We start from the raw sequence: 27,129 nt of genomic DNA on the forward strand, positions 1-27,129 counted from the left end.
ATTAATTTTGTCTGCAAGTTTGTCCGCAGGGGTATTTTTTACCAATATAATTGCTTATGAGTTAACCTAAAAAGGCTACTATGTAAGGAGTTTTGCTTCACATCACTGCCTTAATTGTGCATTTAAGTAGACTAACAGTGAAGACAATATTTCTTGCCTTATGCAAAGTTGTTTGGAATCAATTTTAAAGGTTATTATGAAAAGTTGTTTGGAAAAAACCTTATGGTTTTTTTTTATTTTCTTAAAAAATCAGCTAGTGCGATTAGTATTTAAATTTATGTTTAAACTAATAACTTAAACTTACAACTTTTTGACGGAATATTGGTTCTTTCAATTTTTCTTAAAATTGGAGGAACTCCTCCTCAGTCTTCAGAGGTAGACTTTCAATAGGGAAAAATCCCTCTAAGGTGTTCTGAGGGATAGAGCATTGCTCCCCTTGTCTGTCCAACGTCCTCTTAATGTCTTCCACCTTTTTAGTCAAATCCATCACTGCTTCCCACAGCATGCCAATATGTTTGCAGCTTTGGACATCCTTGCAAGCTGAAAAAAAAACATAAAGTTAAGCTAAAATATTACAAGCTTTATTTAGTTAATTAACACAATACAGGATTTATAAGCTTATTATACTGTTTTTTTTTTTGCTAATGTAGAATTACATGAATAATAGAATTTCCCTAATATGGATGACAATGCAATATTATATAATTTAATTTTCATATTTCTCTTGGGCTACGCCCCATGGGCTTGATTTCATTAGCTCGCTTTCCTAAAAATTTTGATGTCAATTTTAAACAAAATTCCCGATGAGCTAGAGACTTGAAATTTGAAACATAGCTCACAAATGGATGACAATTCAATATTATATCATTTAATTTTCATATTTCCCTTGGGCTACGCCCCCATCGGCTTCCAAATTTTCCTTGTTTACATTTTGAAAGAATGTAAATACTGTATATCAATTAATTTAAGTCAGCTGTAAATACTTAAATTTGACAGTTCGAAGAGCAGAGGTTGACAATGACGCAGCGTTATTGCTGCTCGTGTACAGCACTGAACTTTTAGTTCAGCGTCGGCGTTTTATCTGTCGCAATCTTGCTGTCCGTATAACATGGGCCTAAGTTAAGTAGCATATAGTATAGTTACCTATTATTCATTTGTAAATAAACAAACCGTCTAACAAAAACTGGACAGGTTCAAAAACCCTTAGCCAAAAAATAATCTCTTGATAATTTAACATTTAAGGAAGCATATAATTAGTTGCATTAAAATCTTAGTGTAGGCCTGGGAATTACCATTACTGTAGACATAGACATAGACATAGACTTTATTTGCACAAAACATTCCATACATGTCATAACATTAAGAATAGGTGCATTGTCAAAATTAAATCCATACATAAAATATTTAACATTAAAACTTTTAACTTAAAATTAAACACTTAAAAAAAATTTCTAAGTTGTAGTTCTGTAAAAATCTTCAATTAAGTAAAAAGCCTTGTCAATAAGAAAATTATCTATTGTATCTTTAAATTTGGTTTGCTTAATGACTAATGGTTAAATGCTTAATGGTTTAGCATGGCAGAAGCACATTGTACAATCTCAGCCCAGCATACAATGGAGATTTTACATATAGGGTCACACGGTGTCTGGGGAGTCTAAATATGTTTTCATTTTGGGTTTCATACCTGTGATTAAAATGTATTGTTTCTGGTAGCTAGTTTTTAACTGAATGTATGTAATTTAATAATTCTAGAATATACAACCCCGTTAATGTATGAATTCTTAAATTTTGAAAATGTTCATTTGTAAATAAACAAACCGTCTAACAAAAACTGGACAGGTTCAAAAACCCTTAGCCAAAAAATAATCTCTTGATAATTTAACATTTAAGGAAGCATATAATTAGCTGCATTAAAATCTTAGTGTAGGCCTGGGAATTACCATTACTGTAGACATAGACATAGACATAGACTTTATTTGCACAAAACATTCCATACATGTCATAACATTTAGAATAGTTGCATTGTCAAAATTAAATCCATACATAAAATATTTAACATAAAAACTTTTAACTTAAAATTAAACACTTAAAAAAAATTTCTAAGTTGTAGTTCTGTAAAAATCTTCAATTAAGTAAAAAGCCTTGTCAATAAGAAAATTATCTATTGTATCTTTAAATTTGGTTTGCTTAATGACTAATGGTTAAATGCTTAATGGTTAAGCATGGCGGAAGCACATTGTACAATCTCAGCCCAGCATACAATGGAGATTTTACATATAGGGTCAAACGGTGTCTGGGGAGTCTAAATATATTTTCATTTCGGGTTTCATACCTGTGATTAAAATGTATTGTTTCTGGTAGCTAATTTTTAACTGAATGTATGTAATTTAATAATTCTAGAATATACAACCCCGTTAATGTATGAATTCTTAAATTTTGAAAATGTTTCTTACAAGAACTGCGTGGATGAGAGTTGGTAATAATACAATAATACGTTTTTGTAACCTGAATAAAGTTTTAATACCAGTAGCTTGACCCCATAAAATTATGCCATATCTTAACACTGACTCCACATAAGTATGATAAAAGTGTCTCAATAGAAACACAGTCCCTTAAATGTATGAATAAAGATGATATCGACCTAATTTTGTTACGTAAATAATTCAAATCTGAATCCCATTTAACTGCGTCATCTACGTAAACCCCTAAGAATTTATGAGCTTCAACTAAATTAAAGGAACAGTTTTCCATATTTTTGTGTCTAGTAGAAAATTTAATAATATTTGTTTTTTCAACATTAAGTTTTAACCCATTTTCTAAAAACCATTGCTCCATGTCCCTTACCAAACTTTGCAGAGAAGAAAACATTTCAGCTGTATTATTATTTTTGATCAAAGCAGTAGTGTCATCGGCTAAAAGAATTAGTTCTTTATTAATAGCTTTTGGAAGATCATTAATGTAAATAAGAAAAAAAAGTGGGCCCAATACTGAGCCTTGGGGAACGCCTGTGGATATAATTTCCCATGGTGAATAATGTTTGTTGTTATCTTCTAAAATTAAAGTTCTTTGTTTTCTTTTAGAAAGGTAAGATTGTATTAAAGAAAAGCAACTTCCCCCAATCCCATAATCAATAAGTTTTAGCAACAGGAGTGAGTGACCCACACAATCAAAAGCCTTAGACAGGTCACAGAAAACACCTGCTGTGGTCTGAGACCTGTCCAAGGCCCTGCAATCTCATTAACAAACTGAGTAAGAGCAGAAACTGTGCTTAAGTTTTTTTCAGAAACCAAATTGTTTATTGTAAAATAAATTATTACTTTCAAAATAATTAACTAGTCTATAGCTTATTACTTTTTCAAATATTTTAGAAAAATTACTTAATACTGATACTGGACGGTAGTTATTAATATCTGATTTTGAACCTTTCTTGAAAACGGGAGAAATTTGGGAGTACTGTAAATTTTAAAAAAATCAAGCGTAACTTAAAACACAGAGGATACTCGTCCAGTAATCGGACGTGGATTAACTTAGGCGTCCGGCAGTGACGTCACAGGGTTGTGAGGGTCCGGAACGCCATTACCACAACGATACGATGTACAACCATCGGTGTTTGTGGTGTAGTGGATATTGCTAGGCTGAGTAATGCAAGAGGTCCCTGGTTCGAATCACATCGGTAACTTTAACTTTTTGTCAAAGATTTTGCTTTGAATGCCATTAACTGTACATCTTTTGTTAGAATTTTTGACATTTATAATTTTATTTTATGAACATAATTTAACCTTCATTCAGGTAAATTATTTTTCATTATCAGCAAGTTTGGTTGGTTAGGTTAGGTTATGACAGTAACTGCTGGACGCCTAATCTACGTCCAGTTACCGGACGCGTATCCTCTGTGAATTTTAAAAACCCTGTAACTTAGGCCTCATAATGTGCTATTTAATGGGAGTAACTTAAGTTAGTTAATAAAGTAGGCCTACTTGATAAAATCTTGGCTGCACTTTAGTTTCTGTCCTACATTTAAGTTACTCACATAGGTAACTTAAGTTACCTAGTACTTACTGCATGTTTGGTTAAGGCTAAGTTAAGTTTAGAACATTTTCATCAGCTGGTAGCACAAAAAGGCCTACCTATTTGTGTAGTACCTAAATAGGTACTAGAAAAAATCCTTATATATAATACGTGAAGGCGATTTTTACAAAACACTACTCCTCCGTTAATAATGGACGGATTTTTACAAATGACGTGTCAAAATAAAGTAATTTTTGTGTAGACGCCCCCTTTCACCAATTCCTGTAATAAAAATCCTCGGGCTTTGCCCCACAGGCCATCAAAGTTGGAGTTTTTCCCATAAGATTAACATGGGGGAATCTAAATATTTAATTGGAAACTTTGTCCCCACTAATTTGAGAGAACGGCTGGGCGTAGAAACTTGGTAGAGGTGTCCAAAGAAAGGTCTTGGTCTGTAGATGAGTTATCAAAAGAAAAACTAATCAAAATCCCTTAGGACTCTGCCTCAGAAGCCTTTAAAGATCCCTCCACAGAGTTGTTTACATTTTGGCCATGTGAATAATATATTAATGAAACAGCTGTTCATTTTTAAATTGTATTTCAAACCACACAAGTTACTGAATTCTACCAAATAAGTTTTTGCAATGTTATTTTCTGATTTTAAAATTGATTTTATTCTTTATCATGTCATGTTTTGCAATATAACATTCCATTACGAAATCAGTGGAAAATCCTTTTATCACAGCAATTCTTAAATTATTTCTTATTGAACTATCTTATATCTATTGTACGGGTTGGTGCCTGCCTTTTTCACCACTTTTTCCTACATTTTATCATATTATTGTACACATATAAAATATTTATGTAGAGATATCTGCTCTTATCATGTCTAATAAAATCTAAACATAGAAACTTTGTCTAAAATGGTACCCATCTTGACAAATTATTTGCACCTGCCTATATTACGGACTTTGGCGCACTGGTTTGGTAACATTATTGAAAATAACACGACATTTTGGCTGTAAAAGATGGTACAAAGAGAAAATACTATTTAAGCAGCTACTGTCATGACAGAAAGGTCATATTCCTTTTAAACTGTAGATCACATAATCCTTTATAAGATACGTTGATTAATAATATGTAAACGTCAATATATAAGTAACAACAGTATTTTTGCTTTTTGGAAATGTCCCATTGCTATATCATTTGTATTATTTGTTGCCTATGAAGCCGCACGAGCATATAAACGAGGAGGCCCCTAACAGTACAAGAATAAAAGCCAACTGCACTTCAAGTATTCCACTACACCTAACATTCTGTGGAGAGATTATATTGACAACTTTATGTTATTGATAAGGCTGAGACAACTGACATCACCCATGTCAAGGAATTCCAGCTTTAACAGTAACCCCACAATCAATAATTTCTCAAAACTATGCTAGAGGGTTCATTCTGGCACAGAAGTAGCCTACCTACTGTAGTATATGAACTGACGCGACGTGACGTAGGAAAAATCAAACTTTTACGCTGTAACGGATATACCTCCCCCTTTGAAGTTAGAATATGTCTTCCCAAAAAAAATTTCTTTTGAAATAAAATCAAATTACACTGATGAAATCACGAAAGTGTTTAACTACAAAAGATCCATCAATACAATTTTAATACTATTTAAACGTTCTTCCAAAGGAAGATATACCTTATAACATACTAATAATAACTCCGATGACGTACGGTATGAGGAATATTTTATTCATTGAATGATCAACCAAATTTGGCAACTAACGCAATTAATATAATTATTGTTTTCACACTTATTACTCTTTAAACAATGATAAATGCTCAAAATATGTATATTTCACCCAATTTATCGCAGTTAGATGAATTAACGTAAGCCTTGAAAGTAACCGTCGATTTCGACAGGTTTCACCTAGTGTTCTAACTTAGCTAGTATTCGTGGCTGGTAGTGGGGAAGCGCCAAGGTCCGCGGCCAACAAGGTCTACTACCACCAACCTGACCTACGACTGGTGGTGCGAAATGTCCGAGCTGAACCAGTTCCGTGACGGGTGAAGGGGATGTAGTCCTGTTTGCTGCCGGTAGACCTTGTTGCTAGTGGCCAACGCATCCGTTAGGCTGGTGCGGTCAGGACAAAGTCTCCTTTATATAACTAATATGCATTTGTTTATTGATACTATCATTGTTATAGTATTTAAATGTGATAAGGTTTTAATTACTAATACAAAAGTAACCCGTGCTTTATATTTGTATAGCATTTTTGCTACTAAAATAAATAAATCTAGTTTCTGCTTATTTTCTTAGAATAAAAAAAATCCTTTTGTATTTTTTGAACTTAATTCTCCTATAGTAGGTGAATAGTTTACTTTAAACTTTGTAATGTTAAATAAATATTTTAAAATCAGAACGATAATTAAACTTTAGGCCAAAATGATATCATAATTAAGTTTCATTTTTAAAAAAGGCGACTTAAATTTTTGAGAAATGCTACTGTATTAATTTTAATAATCTTACTACACTAATATTAACAATTGAGTTACATTTTACAAGTAAATTAATGTAACAATAAAGCTTGTTATACATAGCCGGCACTTATTGTATTGTTACGGCTGAGTACCACACGAAACAACGCCTGCAAAAACTAGTATACCTCTTGCAAACTCTGCTGTATTGCGGGATGACAGGAACGCCTTTTCCATTCATTAAATCAATGGATTGTTAATCTTTGTTGCTTTTAATAATATTTTATTTATGCACCACTATGTTGCAGTTTTGTAAAATTTTTCAAAACAACACCATATTTTCAGTAGTTATATAGTTATACTAGAGAACCCGTGCGGGTCAATGAGCCGTATAGTATGAAACATAACGCAGAGGAAAACATTACGCTTAAATTCGAGTAGTTTTAGTTACATCTTAGAGTAGTTTGAAAACTTGTTAGAAACTAATTTTAAATATCTCTATTTGCGTCGTTAAGGCTCACCTACATTATTTCTGGTCTCAGTTTTAACTGATGACTTCTAATTATTATCAATTATCAATTATCAATAATTTAAGATGGGGACGCCACTATGTGCGTATTTTAACCCAAATATGAGTGAAGGATGAGTGTAGGATGAGTGGCGCGATCTTGTAGTCTTGTTAGTGACTAAGGCCGACATGTTCCTTAGACACAGCTGTTAATTAATAGCCCTTACAGCTAATGGCAACTAAGGGACCTACAGTTTATAGTGGAATCCGAACCACATTTTTTCCTTGTAATTTACGAATTGGTCTAATTATCAGGATAGTACTGCGGATAGTTGTAGTACTCACTAGTGCGGACGTTAATCCACACCAGGGAGCATCGCATCCACAGAGAATCCCTATAAATATCCACAATTCGTGACCTCCTAGTAGCTGGATTACAGGACGACGCCACCCGTCCCTGAATGCTAAACGACCTGCTTCAATTCGAGGTACAGTAACATGTTGCAACACGAGTTTTTCCAGCATCGAGAATTTATTAAAACCTTACCCTGCCCTACTGATAATAACAATCCAAACATTAGACGAAAAACCTCGGTAAGTTTGGATATAATATGTTCAGCCGTTATGAGACCAGTGAGATTAAGTGTTATAAAGACTAGTTACCCACGGGCTTCACCCCGTTTGACTTTTTAAGTATTTATAAAACTATTGATTGGTTAAGTTAAGCTGAAATAAGCAAAACAGAATACAGTAATACAAAAAATCACACCTGATTTTAAATAAAAATGTAATAAGTTGAAAGAATAACAAACAAATAAGTACAGTTGAGGTATTTTTAATATATAAGATGAATTACGACCTTAAAGGACAATTTATGAAATAATGGATTGTTATGTGTGAGATTTCTCGTCATTACGAACATTTTAAGTATATCGTTTGTGGGGGGTGTGACTTGTAGTTTTCTCAAAAGCTCATGGGCTTTATATAAGGATTGCATTGAAGTTGATGCAATCCATATAAATAACATACTTCTCTTGGCTTCCCTTCGCTCCACTCAATAAATCAGTAGATAAGTTATTTTAATTTATGCTATTGCTACAATTGAAATTTGCCCTAGCAGTGGCCAATGCTAGAGGTGGGAAATCGCTTTTTAATGCTATTGTATATTATAGAACCAATTTGTAAAGTTGAGACAGATGACTAAATTCTTTAATTCCTTTTAAATATGAATACTCATAAGGTTAACACGGGGAACTGCAGAGCCACTGGGGCGGAGTCCGAAAGGAATTTTGAGATAAGAATAGTCCTATATGTTAATTGGGAATGTTAGCTTTCATCATGCCAAATTTCAGCCCAATTCGTCCTGTAGTTATTGCGTGATTGAGCGACACAAAAACACAAACTTTCAGATTTATAATATTAGTTAGATGGTTCTCCACAAATATTTAAGACTAGCTGTGTGCCCGTTCTACGCACGGGGATCTTATCATAGTCAGTTAAAACCTTATAAAGCACAGCAGTTGGTTTGCATACTTTCAGATATGCTGACAAAACTATTCCTTCGCAAATACAGTATCTGACAGTTTCAAGCCAAAACTAATGCTTCCCAATTAAATGTCACCCGGATCTTGTTGATCCTTATGTTATATCCAATGATTAAACTAAATAAATGGTATCAGCATTCTGACACATACTTTCTCCCATAAGTTTGTCAACAACCTTTATCATGTGTAAGCGGTGAGAGTAAATATACGGAAATGAGATTTGTACAATTTTGTTCAGAATTTAAAGGACTATAACATAATGGTTAAAAGTATTTAAGGTACTACCTCAACCTCTTAATTTAACACTTTATTCGGGTTGACATTTTCATTATCAAGGCGCTCTTGTCCTTTCCGTGAAACATTGAGAAACAAGGACATTAATGCGTTACCATCATACATACACACAAAAATACCGAACTTAATTAGGGAATCTGCTACGCTTTAAGCATAAAAAAGTACATATAAAATTAGTACTTGAAATCTTCGTTAATGCCATAAAATTTGATCATAACAATTTATATTTGCTTGGACCGGAGATGACTCGAAATTCTGACGAAATGCTATCTGAATTGGTTTGCTATATGAAATGAAGAACAGTAGGCCTACTATAGACGATTTAGATTGGTAATTTGTAATAAAAATAACCAAAATAGGCCACGAACTATTGATACATAAACAACGTTCAAAGTGTTTGAACAATTCATGATGGTTTGCTGAATAAATTTTTTACTAAAATGCGTTATAGTTTTCTTAGCATAACATTTTGGAATCCAGACAGAAAAAGCAAAAATTATACAGTTAAGACATCAATTAAATTGAATAGGCCTACGCCTGTAATAAATAAGGTGCAACACCAACGATAACTAATTTGTAAATTACTGTGATGTGTTGGTACGTAAAAATGATTCTTGCTGCTACTAAAGGTTAAAAGGAAAAGAACCAGTACCGTACCAAAAACCAACGTTTACAGTTCAGAACTGACAGCCGACCAATTATATGCGTTAATCAAGGTTATTGATCTCTTGGTTTTGGATTTTCTCGTAAAAAGTTATCGGCAGTCAAAGTTAATTCCCATTAGTTGCTTTATTTGTACACAACTCTTAATGTAAACTTATCGGTGTCAGTTTGAAAAAAAAAACAACCTTAGACAACATAACTTTCTGTTATTTAATAGATTATGTATTCTCTAAACAGTGGTTGCTGGTATATATATTAACATTATAAGGAAATGTGACAAAAATCACACAACGTTGGGTTTTTGGACGTTTGTAATTTTATTTCTTAAGTACCTAGGTAGGCCGTGTATTCTATGGAAAAGTACCGGTATCAAGGATCGTTGTCGAAAGGGTTGTTATAAATAATTGGGTAAGCATACGTACCACACGTACCCAAGAGAAGGGCTATGGGCCTATTGGCTGTATGGTCCAGCGATTGCATCACACGGTGAGTAGGAACTATTGACTTTATATAGTCAATGGTAGGAACAAAAAGTGACACATTGGAAAATCGAGTTCAGCATCATCCGTAAGACTCTGTTACAATCACCCACTACAATTGTAATTTTTTTTTTTTTGCTTTACACTTTACACAACCGCCATTGAAGAGCCGCCAATGAGTGGAACATTGTTTCTAAGCTATTGGCGACGGTCATTAGTAAATTTAAGTTTCCCAGCCGTATACAACACTGATTCAATCTTGATTCAATGTCTTCTTTCTGGTTATCAAAACTCCAAAACAATTTTATACACATATTTCTGGTTCCTGACCTGGATGATGCCTAGTTATTTAATTTACGGTTACACTATATAATTCCACTTGCGATTAATTAAATCCTTTATGTAATAAAAACGTTTTTAATCTCACTTGGATGGGATTTGCCTTCAAAACGTGATCGGAAATGGTTGTGGTATTTGTAAACAAAAACAACATTTGTAAACATTTCAGTGACAGCTAGAAAAAATAATCTTGATCCGAACAGCTGTTCGTTGTTTCATAGATGTTTATGTGATACAAATTGGAAGAAAACTTGACAAAAATCGCACAAAACTGCATTTTTGAACGTCCGTAATTTTAATTACAAAGTAGTGAGACCATATTTTAATGGCTAAAGACACTCTCGCCAATCCAGTGAATACATTAAAATGACTTGGGTCTTGATAGGTACTCTCGTTTTCCTGGAGAAGATTGCGTAAAATGCCATCTTGAGTGTGTCAGACAGACAGACAGACAGACAGAAATTTAGATGAGACTTGTTTCGGATTCTTTAATGTATAAAACGTAAAAATAACCTAAAAATGTATGATTCTGAGCAATGTACAGACAAAACTCTAATTTTTATTTATATAGATACTAGGGATGGTCAAGTCTCGCAATTTCGGGAAATTTTCGGGAAATTTTAAATCTCTTTACACGAGACGAGATTTCTTTTTGGCCAAGATTTTTACCGAGACGAGAATAAAAAAAAAAAAAAAAAATTAAAAACGCCTGCAGAAAGTCAATGCAATACCCGGTGCATTACAGGATCGTGTTGTAGTTGCGTTTCCTTTGTGAAGGCGTTCTTATTTAATTAATTCTTTAAATGTAAAAATTACTTTAATTATTTTAATAATATTACTTTAATAACATTTGAGAAGTTTTGTAAAGTGTAAGCAGAGTGAGGAATGTTTTATTACTATAAAAAGTCAAAACAAGTAACTATTTTATAAAAATTAATATTGCTTTTATGTTATGATTTATTTTATTTTAGGATAAGTTGAACTCTATCCTAACTGATATCACTATGTTTCCTAATCGTAGGCATTTTTAATAATTTAGGCGTGATTAATAAAAAAATGTTATGCTGATGTTTTTTAATAAAAGATTGTAAATATTCTTGCCTATTATCATTATTTTTGTATTTAAACAGTCATCTAACAATGTTACAAAATCAGGTAAAAATTTTGAACGTGAATTTCCCGTTGTGTATGAGAAGGGAAATCCCGTCTCGATCTCGTCTCGAAATTTTATGAGAAATAAAAAATCTCGTCTCGTCTTGTCTCGAACTAAAAATCCAATCTCGTCCATCCCTAGTAGATACATTCCAAATAGGTTTTCAAACATCTGCTAATAATCTGTTGTGTTTACAGAAGGGCTAATTGCTACTAAAATATTTATTCCGCCCGAAATGTGATATAGTACTTCTTTTTTATGTATAGGAAACTTTGGTATTTCTTTTATCAATTTATACCTATAAAATGCAAAGCCCACACTGACTCACTCATCACTAATTCGTCAACTTACCATTTACCTAGAAGAAATTTGGTACACTGATTATTTAGGTATTAATTAAGAAAACTAAGTAGTTTTTTTCTGATCTGACTTTCGGGCTCCGCCCCAGTGGCTCTGGAGTTTCCCATGTTAACCTTAAACTAGGGATGGATGAGATTGGATTTTTAGTTCGAGACGAGACAAGATTTTTTATTTCTCATAAAATTTCGAGACGAGATCGAGACGGGATTTCCCTTCTCATACACAACGGGAAATGCACGTTCAAATTGTTACCTGATTTTGTAACATTGTTAGATGACTGTTTAAATACAAAAGTAATGATAATAGCCAAGAATATTTAAAATCTTTTATTAAAAAACATCAGCATAACATTTTTTTACTAATCACCCCTAACTTATTAAAAAAGCCTACGATTAGGAAACATAGTGATATCAGTTAGAGTTCAACTTATCCTAAAATAAAATAAATCATAAAATAAAAGCAATATTAATTTTTATAAAATAGTTACTTGTTTTGACTTTTTATAGTAATAAAACATTCCTCACACTGCTTACACTTAACAAAACTTCTCAAATGTTATTAAAGTAATATTATTAAAATAATTAAAGTAATATTTACATTTAAAGAATTAATTAAATAAGAACGCCTTCGCAAAAGAAACGCAGCCCATTGTGGTTAAATACAACGGTCTCTAGTAAAATAATGGTTGTGAAATACATACACCACTTTACTCACTAATATTATGGTACAGATTAAGCACATAACATTAGAATCGCATACTTAACATAAGGAACTCACTTTAAACACAAATTGTGAACAACATTTAATCAAAGAAAAATAAATTAAATAACAATTTAACAATAAGCTGTTAAATTATTAACACATGTTTCGTATGTTTAGATTATGCATACTGGTAAACCAATTATTGCCATCTATAAAAAATATTGGGTTTTCTTATCCGAGTTGGGTTAAAGGTCTTCTACCCGACCGATTTTCAAAATTTTGTCCTTAAACTAAAGGTATGCAAGCACACATTTGTCATCAAGCATCATTATTAATTTATCTAATGTATTACTCAACAAAAAAATATAAATTGGATTTTTTTGATTTTTTTACTTCAATTAAAGATATAGGCCTATTCTAGCAGTTGTAATCACATTACCCTATATGGTCTAAAAACCTTTAGTGAAATACCAGCTTTCATTTGAGCTATTGATTATTGAGATTCCGATCTTAATAATCCTACCTAAAGCACACTGCTGAATATAACAAATAAACAATAATTATAATCGTTTTAGTACTTATCTTCAATCAATGATACGTAACTCAAGTTTTATTTTAGTTATTTTATATTTCTTTGTCTTAAAATACTTAAAAGGTTTTCACTTGAGATTTTTATAGATTGTGAATCAGTTAAGTTAAAGATATACTGCATCGCTCAATCAGAAAATATAAAATTGATCATATCTTGGATTGCAAGGTTTTAAAAGCTTGCATATACGGACACAATTTATCCACAACACGGAAAATTTGACGATTAAAGTGTACAGTATACATGATTAGCGCTGTCAAATATGTTACAACATAGCAGGTAGTCCGCGTGGCGCTCACGCCACCCGGCGCTCGGACCACACAGCGCTCGTGCCATGTAACCACGAGCGAGCTACGCGCCGTAGGTACCGTGGGGCCTTGTTGGGGCGGCTTGACCAGGCTCGCCCCTTCCCATAAATTGGCGGTACACACATGAGCATCAAAGGCACAAGCGTATATAGCATGAGCCGGCACAAAAGCCATTCAAACAAAGGCGCGGGGTCGCATCAGACCTGAAAAAATTCAGTTGCCATCTGAACTTCGTTGGATCACACTGTTTTGTTTTTTTTTAATTTAGTGAATATGGAGTGGAGGAATGGCGTGTTGTGATATTTTATATTAAATTATTTGCTTGCTGTTTAATTGTTACTGGCCCGATTGGACCAAATAAATATAAAAATCAAAATTGACTATTGCCATTCGACAAAAATGCTCAAACATTCTGGATGGCTCTTTTGTTAAATCCACCAGCATGTCACTGTCATTGTATATAAAATAAAAATAAAACAAATATAGAAACTGTGATTTCATATGCTTTAGATCTGCAAGGGAATGAATGGCTCGTGAGAAATCGGCTGTTTTGTCTCCCAACCCACGCCATGCGCCGTGGGCCACCCCAGGCGTGCATCTCACACAAGCTTGGTAGCTCAACCTGCGCCTCAAAACACATGCGTCATGGGAACGAGGCTTTAAATCCCTTCCCAGCATTGGGAAGACGTGGCTTGCTACGTAATAATGTAAATCAGCTCCCTTGTTAAAAAATATATAGCCTACATTTTACTATTTTACTCACTTGCTAGAATTTCTCAACCTTCTTATTTTAGCCTGGACAAGCCATCGTGCTATCACTTGGTCCACTTCTTTTACCGTAGCCTCTTTAAGTTGGAGTTTTACTGAGTCTGGAATTACAAAATAACCATCAGACATAATATTGTGCAAGTGTAACTTTTAGAATTAATCAGGGTGACTCATCCTTATACGTAAAGAGGAGTAACAGTTTTCAAGAAAGATATATTCCTCTCCACTTCCAGACAACCAATTTTCTAAAAAATAATCGGATGAGTCATCTTCTGCATCAACATCGCTGTCACAAGAAAGCTGTAATTTTCAAAATTCCTATGAATCTTACTTGTACGTAAATGCAAGTGAGCCGTAAACAACAACACAGTCGAAGTCGGCGTGATCAGCTGTTAAGTTGTTGTCGTAATACTTTGTCAATTTGTATTTGTATTTTATTATTGTGTATTCGAATAATACTTTATATACAACATGTTTTTAAAAAAAAATTAAAGGTGCAGTCACAACCGTTTGCTGAGGATAGCTCAGCCTACAATGGCTGGGTAAAGTTCCAGGGTCTGCGATAAGGTCAGGGAAACCACTAGGCCAAAAGCCGGGTCTAACCGGTATAGGACTGGCTCATACACGGGCACTGTGAACAAGTCAAAAACAAGTCATCAAAACAAACGTGCAATAATCACCACCAGGCCTAAGCCGATTCTCCACTCTCCTAGGGGGTCGTTGCTGACGGGTCCGCGGAATTGGCTAACTCTGGAACTCGCTAACCCCATGTTAAAAGCCCTATCTTCAAATTTGGTCGATGAGAGGAACTCGCTAACTTGTTCGGTTTCGGAATTGGCTATCCCCGGAACCCGCTAACCCGCTCTAGAGCCGGGTTAGCGAATTCCGTCCTCGTACGGAAGTCGCCAACTCGGTCCCTCGCAGAACTCGCTAACTCCCAATCAGAAGCCTCGCGGGCCGTCCAATGGGAGCCAAGCACGAATATTTTCGGCCAGTGTTACCGAAAGTGTAGTACCTATATAGTATCGGTACCGGTACCATAATGTCGTATCCTACGATTAATTAGGAGTAAGAGCAACGTAGTTGATCAAATAAATATATTGAGAAGTATGTTTAACATTATTCTCATGATTATTAGGGTGGAAAATGCATTATAGTCTTACCATAGACTAACCAACACAAGTAAACTTTATATCCCATTGTAAACTTTGAAGCTTGTTTTTCGCGTCTAGTTCATGTCCGGTGACACTGATCGCTAGTGTCGACAAAATTGTGTTTCTATTATTTCTATCGTTAACTTCATAATTTGCTCTTTACAATTTGATTATATAACTAGGGGACGTGTATTAGTTGTGATTAGAACGTTTTATGTGGTTAAAAGAGGTTTTAAATGACTGGAAACAAGAAACAATTGTAAACAAAACACAACCTCTAAAGACAGTGAACCGGACAGAACCAACAATAAAACTGTTTTCAGCTGATCCATAAGGATTAGAAATATACTAATATAAGGGAGTATGTTTTATATTTGGGCTTCTTACTTAAATAGTAGCTTTATGGTATGCAAAGAGATAAAAATGTACATTTAATTTGGATCTTTTTCATGTTATGAAATATCTATTTTCATAGTTCGCCATTTGTTTCTTTTATTCGAATAAATACAATTTTTTGAACTTCTGCAAATAAATTATTGAGTTCGTATTTTATATACTGGGCTTGTAACCTTGAATCATAAATCATGATAAAATTTACACGTTAAACGTCAGTCCAGAAATACATTGTAGTGGTAATGTATTTTTAAATAGAGCTATTGAATTTAAATACATATTTATCAATACAATATAAAGTTGTAGGCCTAATTTATTCATAGATTGCATTAAAAATGAGTCTATGCATAAATACAACTTGTAAATTTCTTTTATCGTAGGCTATTAGTATAGAACCCGGGTCATCCTCTTAATTTTGTTTAATTCATATTAATTTTACGTCTTTCAGTAGGCCTACTTTTTAAAAGTCTGGAGTTTTTCTTCAGGCTGGTTCTAAATCGGCCCAGGCGTTCTTGTTTGTTACAATTCTTATGAATGGTGGCCATACCTAAAATTACTTGATCTTGTCCAAAAACAAAGCTATTGTCTATTGAGTAGCTCAGTACCGGGGAACGGTGAACCGAGCAATGGCTTGGTATAGTTTATTTCGATTGTGAAACCAATGTAAAGGAAACCCAACTAAGAAAATCCGTTTTCAACTATTTATTAGGCAACTATTTACTATGGCCTACAGTGCTTTGGCTTAAACTATTAGGCCTAGATAAAAGCTTAGTCTAATGTCATATTTTTACACGTAAGTTGGGCGATTCAACGACGAACATTTAATTTTAAATCTATGAATTAGTTATGAAAGTTACGATGTTTGATGACATTACGATTAAATTTGTTTTCCGTGTCTGAGAACTAGCGTGTATTTTAGCTTAATTTCGTAGGGGTTTAATTATTTTTCAATATTTTTCAACTCTATTATTTTCTTTTATACTTATGGCATTTATATTTAAGATCGAAATCATAAACATTTAACTGGCCATTGTAGAGTTAAATAAAAAAAAACACTTTTCATGAATTTTTAATAATTGTCTTTGAATTACTTTGGGCTAGTTATCTGTTAAAAGTGAAATTGATAACAAAAACAATTACATTTACTGTATCTTCATTGACACTGATATTTTGAAATACGGTAATGTACGATTATTTTGTCGTGCAAGGTTGGCAACGCTCCATGCAGTGGGCGCGGCCGGGTTAGCGACTTCCAGAGTTAGCGAATTCCGCCACGAGACAAAATCGAGTTAGCGGGTTCCGGAGTTAGCCAATTCCTGACTGAGACGGTTAGCCAGTTCCAGAGTTAGCCAGTTCCGACACACGACCGAGTTAGCGAGCTCCTGAGCTAGCCAATTCCTACTCTCTCTCTTGCTTACTTGTCTCTTGCTGACTACACAACTCGGGCTTCGTCCTAACTATCCAATAGTTAAGCCCAGAGTGCCTAAAACACAGTGAGTTCCACGACGACTTGCCAATAACAACCACAACGCGAGTTATCACCAGTCACGCGGCCAAATAGCGAAATTATACCCCCCTAGGAAAAATAACTCGTTACAACCTTAATCACAATAACAACACACCAAACAATCTCCTCGCGCCAATAAATTGTAAATAGAAAAAAGTGTACTCACTGAGAACTGCTTTGTAGAGAGCAAGTTGCTTGAACAAACTTTTCTATCTCCCTAACAGGCTGTAACGTCCTGCAACATCATTCGTCATTATCCTTTTAAGGACTCTGGCCGTTATGTCTAGAATACTGTTCCCTCCAAGAGATCGTAACATAGCCACCTAAAAATTGAAAAATCAAATGTAGGCTAATAAAACAGTTACCGGTAGTAAAATATGTGACAGTACTTATATTTTCAGTGCAATTATTGAAAAAGTCAACGAATCAAATGCAAGGTAACTTCAAGTCAGGCCGATACGCTGGCTGTACCGGTATATGGATGGATATAAATACAATACAATACAATACAATACAATACAAATCATCTTTATTCATCAAGTATTTTACAGCAAATACATGAACTGCGTCACAGAAAGGAAAAGATAAGCAAAAAATTAGGTATACAAGTATCCTAAATAATAGATTACAAACATAAATCATAACATAACATATTTCTAATCATTTAAATTCCAAAACTCTTCAATTGAATATAATGATTTAGATTGCAAATAGTTTTTCAGTAGTTTTTTAAAGCTACTGTAATTATGTTCATTGAAAATATTTTTGGGTAGGCTAAATAAAAATTTTTTGCCAATGAAACTGGTTTTTTTCTCAAATAACTTCAATCTGTGTTGTTCTACATGCCTGGTGTTTCGTAAATTATAACTGTGGAAATTTTTAGTTTGATAATCTGAACTTTTTACATGTAGAATAGTTTCAAAAATGTATAAATCATAGATGGTCATTATACCCAATTTAGAAAAATATTTTTTAACTGATTCTCTGTTTTTTATACTAAAGATAATTCTAAGAGCTTTTTCCTGTTGACGTAGAATTTTGTCTAGGTTTTTTTTTGTGGTACCACCATATAAAGCTATTCCATAAGCTATATGTGAATTTATCAAAGCAAAATAAATAGTTTTAAGAGTTTCAATGCTTGAGACACGGGACATTTGTCGCAAAGCATAAATACCAGCTGTAGATTTTTTTACCACATGTTTCACATGCTCATCCCAGGTTAAATGCTGGTCTAATATTAGACCTAGAAATTTAGTGTGCTCCACTTGATTTAATTTTGAACCATTAAGATATATATCTGGTTGTAATTTTAATCTTGATTGCCTTGTGGAGAAAGATAAAATATTAGATTTATTTGAATTTATTAGTAGATTTTTGTTATTTGTGAATTCATTTACTGACAATAAATTTAAAAAAGACTTTAGTTCCACTTCTTCTTGAGATTTACCTGTAATTGTTATGTTTGTATCATCTGCATACAGACATACAGATCCTCCAGCATTTACAACTCCTGGAAACCCCCTTATGTAGCAAAGAAACAACAAGGGACCCAGTATAGATCCCTGTGGGACACCATACTTTACTGTTTTAAAGTTGGACAAGACATTTTGGGTGTATGCATATTTGCAATTTGGATAGTATGAGGTATGTCGAATTTGAACACATTGTTTCCGATTGTTTAAATATGGTCTGAACCAATTATATTCTTTATTATTTATGTTTAGGCCATGAAGAATTTCAAGTAATTTATCATGTGAGACACTATCAAAAGCTTTAGAAAAATCCAAAAATATTCCAACAACTTTTTCATTGTTGTTAATTGAGTTGATAACTGATTCAATGAAGTTAATGCTAGCAGTGGTTGTGGATCTTCCTGGTCGAAAACCATATTGCTCTTGATCCAGCAACTGGTTTGATTCCAAAAAATCCAACAACTGGTTGTATACAACTTTTTCAAGGATTTTTGAAAAAACTGGTAGCAATGATATTGGTCTGTAACTAGAAGGATCATTGGCATCCCCCTTTTTAAAGACCGGTAAATTGTTGTCAACTAACACCTTGTGTCATAAACCAAAACTGCATCAATCCATCAACAATTTGAATGGTGTAAACGCGCACGCTTAACACACTGTAGAATTATCTATCTAGCATTCAGCGTTGAGTAGATGTCAACAATCAGTTCATTGACCCGTAGCGCAGTCGACAGTCAGCTGTTGCCGATGGAGTGGGCGGGGGCGGGGGACATTGTTGTGGTGAACGGCCCGATGTCTGCCTGTCTGTGCGGGTAGGTTCTACTCTCGCCCCACCACAGCTGGAACGTGACCTCTGTTGGCCAGCCTTCATGTCGCTCACAGTGGTTACATAACATGACTCAGATGATTCATTGTTTCTCAAAATATGTAATTATGAAAATGTTTAAAACAATTGACTTCAGTTTGACTCTATTTACCCAAAATTGAAAACTATTGCACATGTAAATATAAATGTAAATATAAATAATCTCTGTACGAATATGACACAAATAAATAAACAAGTAAACAAACACAGAAATATCAATGTGGATAATTGCCTTAGAGATAACAACTGATACCCTTATCAATGCCAACCTGCCATGGTAGTAATGCCAATCTGCTTCCTTGTTACCAGACCTCTCAAATTAGTGCTACCACTTTTTGTAAAGAAAAAAAAAACAATTAAAGAAAATAGCTCTTTACTTGTTACTTCATTTCATCAAATAAAATCACCTCACACCTTTATGTAATGCAATTTGGCTATTCCATACAGGTGTGAGTATAACAAAAAGTTGCCCCCTGGTGGGGTTTTAATGAATTTAATTTACACTTTTAATTGAACTACTGAGGACATTACAATCACAGAGCTGCGCAGTGGAAATAAAGATGTTAAGTGTGGGCCCTGTAATTAAATATCCCAGAAGTCCGATTTATGGACCGTGAGAGGTCTGATATGTTGTCCTCCTTCACACCTTCTTCAGCTTAATTCTAACACTTCTTAAAACTAATAGATGTGTCTATTTGATCACTCCATGAAATAAAATGTGCTGTTCTGATGAAAGATTGTGATATGAATTGATACTCTGTAAAACTGTAAAATTGCAAATAATAATATTGAAATATTGATTGAAAATATTTATGAAACTGTTTGTTCAGAAACTATTTATCAAAGTATGACTTCAAGATGTTTATATATACTGGATTCGGTTAAGCCGATTATTCATGAATTCACCAACTTGATATTAAAAAATGTGATCATCAACACTCATTGTGTATACTTTGTATACTTCTTCAGTTAAACCAATACTCTTAAATTTACCAGTATAATATTAATAATATAAGCTAAAACACAGGATAATGATAAGATGGATTTTTGTAATAACACTGTATAATGAATCAGAATTGAGCTGTGATACAAATTAAACATAAACAATGCAGTTACATTTTGTGCACAATAATTAACGGTTTGAGAGAGAGTGAGAGAGTTGATTGTAAGCTTTGGTGGTTTGCCACATTTTGAAACTACAAAGTCTCGGGATGACCTAGCATTGATGATTTTATTTATTTGTTTTGGATCACCAGACTCCCCAAAGATGTTCGTAATTATCAAACTGGCCAGTTACAATTTAATCAAACAGGGACTATTATGTAGGTTTGTGATCTACATCACTCCTTGCTGATCAGTGCAACGGGGCCAATCGACTGCTGAGTCGATTATTTGACAATTTTTATTTAGTATTTAATATTTATGAATTTAATGGGAGTCTATCCTCATGACCTTTTGTTAACCCTAGCCTTCGACCGAGCACTCTGTTACCCCCATTTACGTTACACAATCAAACTCTCACTATTAAAAAATGTAATACTGTTCAAAATTATTCTACACATGAAATACAAACGTTTTAAATAATAATACTGATGATGATAGAATCTGACTTTACATAGAATACAAAATAATAATATCACAGATAAACATTGCTCTTTAAATTAATATACCATTTCAATTCAATAAATAATTTTCATTTGACTAGGTTCACTATTATAACTTAAATTCTTTGTATGACATGACCAAATTTAATAAAACATTTTATCCTGAATCGTGACCATGTGCTCTAAGTAGACCAAATGAAACATGAAAATCTCAGACCAAACAAAACATGATTCATAACTTGTAAAACGAGTGGTACATGTGAAAAAATGTGGCAGATTGGCAAGACTATTTTAATACTAAAACACAAATAACACAAACATTTACTTACGTACACATGTCGACACATACACTTTCATCCCAACGAAGTTTCACGCATACAGAACACTTAAAAACTGACTCGTGGTTTGGTGACTTTTTGTCTGACCGAGCGGAATATCACGACACGGTTTTTTCTGGTGTAGGACTTATTAATTCTTGTTTTTCCGAGCTGGCGTTTAATGATTCAATTGAAAATACCGTCACGACGATCCGCGATTCGCTAGAAACTGACATTTGCTATCGATATGATGCATGTACGAATTTTCATCACGAACGCGAACAATCAATCCGGCATCTCAACTGTCTCGACTTAATACTAATAAAACACACCCCCAAATGCAATTCGGCGAAATTTTGACAATTGCGATCGTTTGATGCACGTACAATTTCCGCCCGAACGCTAATTTCCGAGCTACGAACTAAGATATTAATAAATTCGTCCTACACCAGCGACAAAACGCGACTTCACATGTTGACTACGCGATTACTGAACCACGAGTGACGACGAGACGTTTGCACACGGCACGGCTCCCAACGGTCTTCCAGTTCGTATCCTTCCGCGTTACGTCATGTTGGACTGACTTGTCCATTGCCTGGCGCGGATTTTAAATCTTTGAATTTAAAATCGGCACAGAAATCTCCCCTGCCAAAAGAAATTGGCCCGAGCGACCTTCAGGTCCGCACGAAGGCCTTTTCCATCCCGGGACAATTTCGACCCGGCGCGACGACGCTTGACGTGGCAACAGACGCTTCATTCATACGACACATTTTTTTGTTCATTCTTTTCCATTGATTTACATTTAATACATTTAACACAAAACAATTTTACACATAAACATTTGAAATTTGAATAACAAAATAGAAAATCTGAAACTTTAACAATAATAAACATTTTGCTTTGAGGTCGGTACTGAGAAATTAAAAATTGTTGTCAACTAACACCTTGTGTCATAAACCAAAACTGCATCAATCCATCAACAATTTGAATGGTGTAAACGCGCACGCTTAACACACTGTAGAATTATCTATCTAGCATTCAGCGTTGAGTAGATGTCAACAATCAGTTCATTGACCCGTAGCGCAGTCGACAGTCAGCTGTTGCCGATGGAGTGGGCGGGGGCGGGGGACATTGTTGTGGTGAACGGCCCGATGTCTGCCTGTCTGTGCGGGTAGGTTCTACTCTCGCCCCACCACAGCTGGAACGTGACCTCTGTTGGCCAGCCTTCATGTCGCTCACAGTGGTTACATAACATGACTCAGATGATTCATTGTTTCTCAAAATATGTAATTATGAAAATGTTTAAAACAATTGACTTCAGTTTGACTCTATTTACCCAAAATTGAAAACTATTGCACATGTAAATATAAATGTAAATATAAATAATCTCTGTACGAATATGACACAAATAAATAAACAAGTAAACAAACACAGAAATATCAATGTGGATAATTGCCTTAGAGATAACAACTGATACCCTTATCAATGCCAACCTGCCATGGTAGTAATGCCAATCTGCTTCCTTGTTACCAGACCTCTCAAATTAGTGCTACCACTTTTTGTAAAGAAAAAAAAAACAATTAAAGAAAATAGCTCTTTACTTGTTACTTCATTTCATCAAATAAAATCACCTCACACCTTTATGTAATGCAATTTGGCTATTCCATACAGGTGTGAGTATAACAAAAAGTTGCCCCCTGGTGGGGTTTTAATGAATTTAATTTACACTTTTAATTGAACTACTGAGGACATTACAATCACAGAGCTGCGCAGTGGAAATAAAGATGTTAAGTGTGGGCCCTGTAATTAAATATCCCAGAAGTCCGATTTATGGACCGTGAGAGGTCTGATATGTTGTCCTCCTTCACACCTTCTTCAGCTTAATTCTAACACTTCTTAAAACTAATAGATGTGTCTATTTGATCACTCCATGAAATAAAATGTGCTGTTCTGATGAAAGATTGTGATATGAATTGATACTCTGTAAAACTGTAAAATTGCAAATAATAATATTGAAATATTGATTGAAAATATTTATGAAACTGTTTGTTCAGAAACTATTTATCAAAGTATGACTTCAAGATGTTTATATATACTGGATTCGGTTAAGCCGATTATTCATGAATTCACCAACTTGATATTAAAAAATGTGATCATCAACACTCATTGTGTATACTTTGTATACTTCTTCAGTTAAACCAATACTCTTAAATTTACCAGTATAATATTAATAATATAAGCTAAAACACAGGATAATGATAAGATGGATTTTTGTAATAACACTGTATAATGAATCAGAATTGAGCTGTGATACAAATTAAACATAAACAATGCAGTTACATTTTGTGCACAATAATTAACGGTTTGAGAGAGAGTGAGAGAGTTGATTGTAAGCTTTGGTGGTTTGCCACATTTTGAAACTACAAAGTCTCGGGATGACCTAGCATTGATGATTTTATTTATTTGTTTTGGATCACCAGACTCCCCAAAGATGTTCGTAATTATCAAACTGGCCAGTTACAATTTAATCAAACAGGGACTATTATGTAGGTTTGTGATCTACATCACTCCTTGCTGATCAGTGCAACGGGGCCAATCGACTGCTGAGTCGATTATTTGACAATTTTTATTTAGTATTTAATATTTATGAATTTAATGGGAGTCTATCCTCATGACCTTTTGTTAACCCTAGCCTTCGACCGAGCACTCTGTTACCCCCATTTACGTTACACAATCAAACTCTCACTATTAAAAAATGTAATACTGTTCAAAATTATTCTACACATGAAATACAAACGTTTTAAATAATAATACTGATGATGATAGAATCTGACTTTACATAGAATACAAAATAATAATATCACAGATAAACATTGCTCTTTAAATTAATATACCATTTCAATTCAATAAATAATTTTCATTTGACTAGGTTCACTATTATAACTTAAATTCTTTGTATGACATGACCAAATTTAATAAAACATTTTATCCTGAATCGTGACCATGTGCTCTAAGTAGACCAAATGAAACATGAAAATCTCAGACCAAACAAAACATGATTCATAACTTGTAAAACGAGTGGTACATGTGAAAAAATGTGGCAGATTGGCAAGACTATTTTAATACTAAAACACAAATAACACAAACATTTACTTACGTACACATGTCGACACATACACTTTCATCCCAACGAAGTTTCACGCATACAGAACACTTAAAAACTGACTCGTGGTTTGGTGACTTTTTGTCTGACCGAGCGGAATATCACGACACGGTTTTTTCTGGTGTAGGACTTATTAATTCTTGTTTTTCCGAGCTGGCGTTTAATGATTCAATTGAAAATACCGTCACGACGATCCGCGATTCGCTAGAAACTGACATTTGCTATCGATATGATGCATGTACGAATTTTCATCACGAACGCGAACAATCAATCCGGCATCTCAACTGTCTCGACTTAATACTAATAAAACACACCCCCAAATGCAATTCGGCGAAATTTTGACAATTGCGATCGTTTGATGCACGTACAATTTCCGCCCGAACGCTAATTTCCGAGCTACGAACTAAGATATTAATAAATTCGTCCTACACCAGCGACAAAACGCGACTTCACATGTTGACTACGCGATTACTGAACCACGAGTGACGACGAGACGTTTGCACACGGCACGGCTCCCAACGGTCTTCCAGTTCGTATCCTTCCGCGTTACGTCATGTTGGACTGACTTGTCCATTGCCTGGCGCGGATTTTAAATCTTTGAATTTAAAATCGGCACAGAAATCTCCCCTGCCAAAAGAAATTGGCCCGAGCGACCTTCAGGTCCGCACGAAGGCCTTTTCCATCCCGGGACAATTTCGACCCGGCGCGACGACGCTTGACGTGGCAACAGACGCTTCATTCATACGACACATTTTTTTGTTCATTCTTTTCCATTGATTTACATTTAATACATTTAACACAAAACAATTTTACACATAAACATTTGAAATTTGAATAACAAAATAGAAAATCTGAAACTTTAACAATAATAAACATTTTGCTTTGAGGTCGGTACTGAGAAATTAAAAATTGTTGTCAACTAACACCTTGTGTCATAAACCAAAACTGCATCAATCCATCAACAATTTGAATGGTGTAAACGCGCACGCTTAACACACTGTAGAATTATCTATCTAGCATTCAGCGTTGAGTAGATGTCAACAATCAGTTCATTGACCCGTAGCGCAGTCGACAGTCAGCTGTTGCCGATGGAGTGGGCGGGGGCGGGGGACATTGTTGTGGTGAACGGCCCGATGTCTGCCTGTCTGTGCGGGTAGGTTCTACTCTCGCCCCACCACAGCTGGAACGTGACCTCTGTTGGCCAGCCTTCATGTCGCTCACAGTGGTTACATAACATGACTCAGATGATTCATTGTTTCTCAAAATATGTAATTATGAAAATGTTTAAAACAATTGACTTCAGTTTGACTCTATTTACCCAAAATTGAAAACTATTGCACATGTAAATATAAATGTAAATATAAATAATCTCTGTACGAATATGACACAAATAAATAAACAAGTAAACAAACACAGAAATATCAATGTGGATAATTGCCTTAGAGATAACAACTGATACCCTTATCAATGCCAACCTGCCATGGTAGTAATGCCAATCTGCTTCCTTGTTACCAGACCTCTCAAATTAGTGCTACCACTTTTTGTAAAGAAAAAAAAAACAATTAAAGAAAATAGCTCTTTACTTGTTACTTCATTTCATCAAATAAAATCACCTCACACCTTTATGTAATGCAATTTGGCTATTCCATACAGGTGTGAGTATAACAAAAAGTTGCCCCCTGGTGGGGTTTTAATGAATTTAATTTACACTTTTAATTGAACTACTGAGGACATTACAATCACAGAGCTGCGCAGTGGAAATAAAGATGTTAAGTGTGGGCCCTGTAATTAAATATCCCAGAAGTCCGATTTATGGACCGTGAGAGGTCTGATATGTTGTCCTCCTTCACACCTTCTTCAGCTTAATTCTAACACTTCTTAAAACTAATAGATGTGTCTATTTGATCACTCCATGAAATAAAATGTGCTGTTCTGATGAAAGATTGTGATATGAATTGATACTCTGTAAAACTGTAAAATTGCAAATAATAATATTGAAATATTGATTGAAAATATTTATGAAACTGTTTGTTCAGAAACTATTTATCAAAGTATGACTTCAAGATGTTTATATATACTGGATTCGGTTAAGCCGATTATTCATGAATTCACCAACTTGATATTAAAAAATGTGATCATCAACACTCATTGTGTATACTTTGTATACTTCTTCAGTTAAACCAATACTCTTAAATTTACCAGTATAATATTAATAATATAAGCTAAAACACAGGATAATGATAAGATGGATTTTTGTAATAACACTGTATAATGAATCAGAATTGAGCTGTGATACAAATTAAACATAAACAATGCAGTTACATTTTGTGCACAATAATTAACGGTTTGAGAGAGAGTGAGAGAGTTGATTGTAAGCTTTGGTGGTTTGCCACATTTTGAAACTACAAAGTCTCGGGATGACCTAGCATTGATGATTTTATTTATTTGTTTTGGATCACCAGAC

The 27,129-nt window shown here is 34.3% G+C and overlaps 1 long non-coding RNA gene across 1 annotated transcript; it reads right to left on the reverse strand.

Moving 5' to 3' along the window:
* Positions 1-306: 306 nt before the first annotated feature.
* LOC129002518 (uncharacterized) lies at positions 307-17,507 on the reverse strand. Its single transcript, XR_008491585.1, has 3 exons — positions 17,411-17,507; positions 14,186-14,291; positions 307-540 (listed from the first exon to the last, which is right to left on the reverse strand). It is a non-coding gene; the product is annotated as an uncharacterized LOC129002518 (long non-coding RNA).
* Positions 17,508-27,129: the final 9,622 nt, after the last annotated feature.

This window comes from Macrosteles quadrilineatus, unplaced genomic scaffold (assembly GCF_028750875.1).
Source record: "Macrosteles quadrilineatus isolate MER2022 unplaced genomic scaffold, UCM_ALF_1.0 Scaffold_9__3_contigs__length_116548681, whole genome shotgun sequence".
Lineage (NCBI taxonomy): Eukaryota > Metazoa > Arthropoda > Insecta > Hemiptera > Cicadellidae > Macrosteles > Macrosteles quadrilineatus.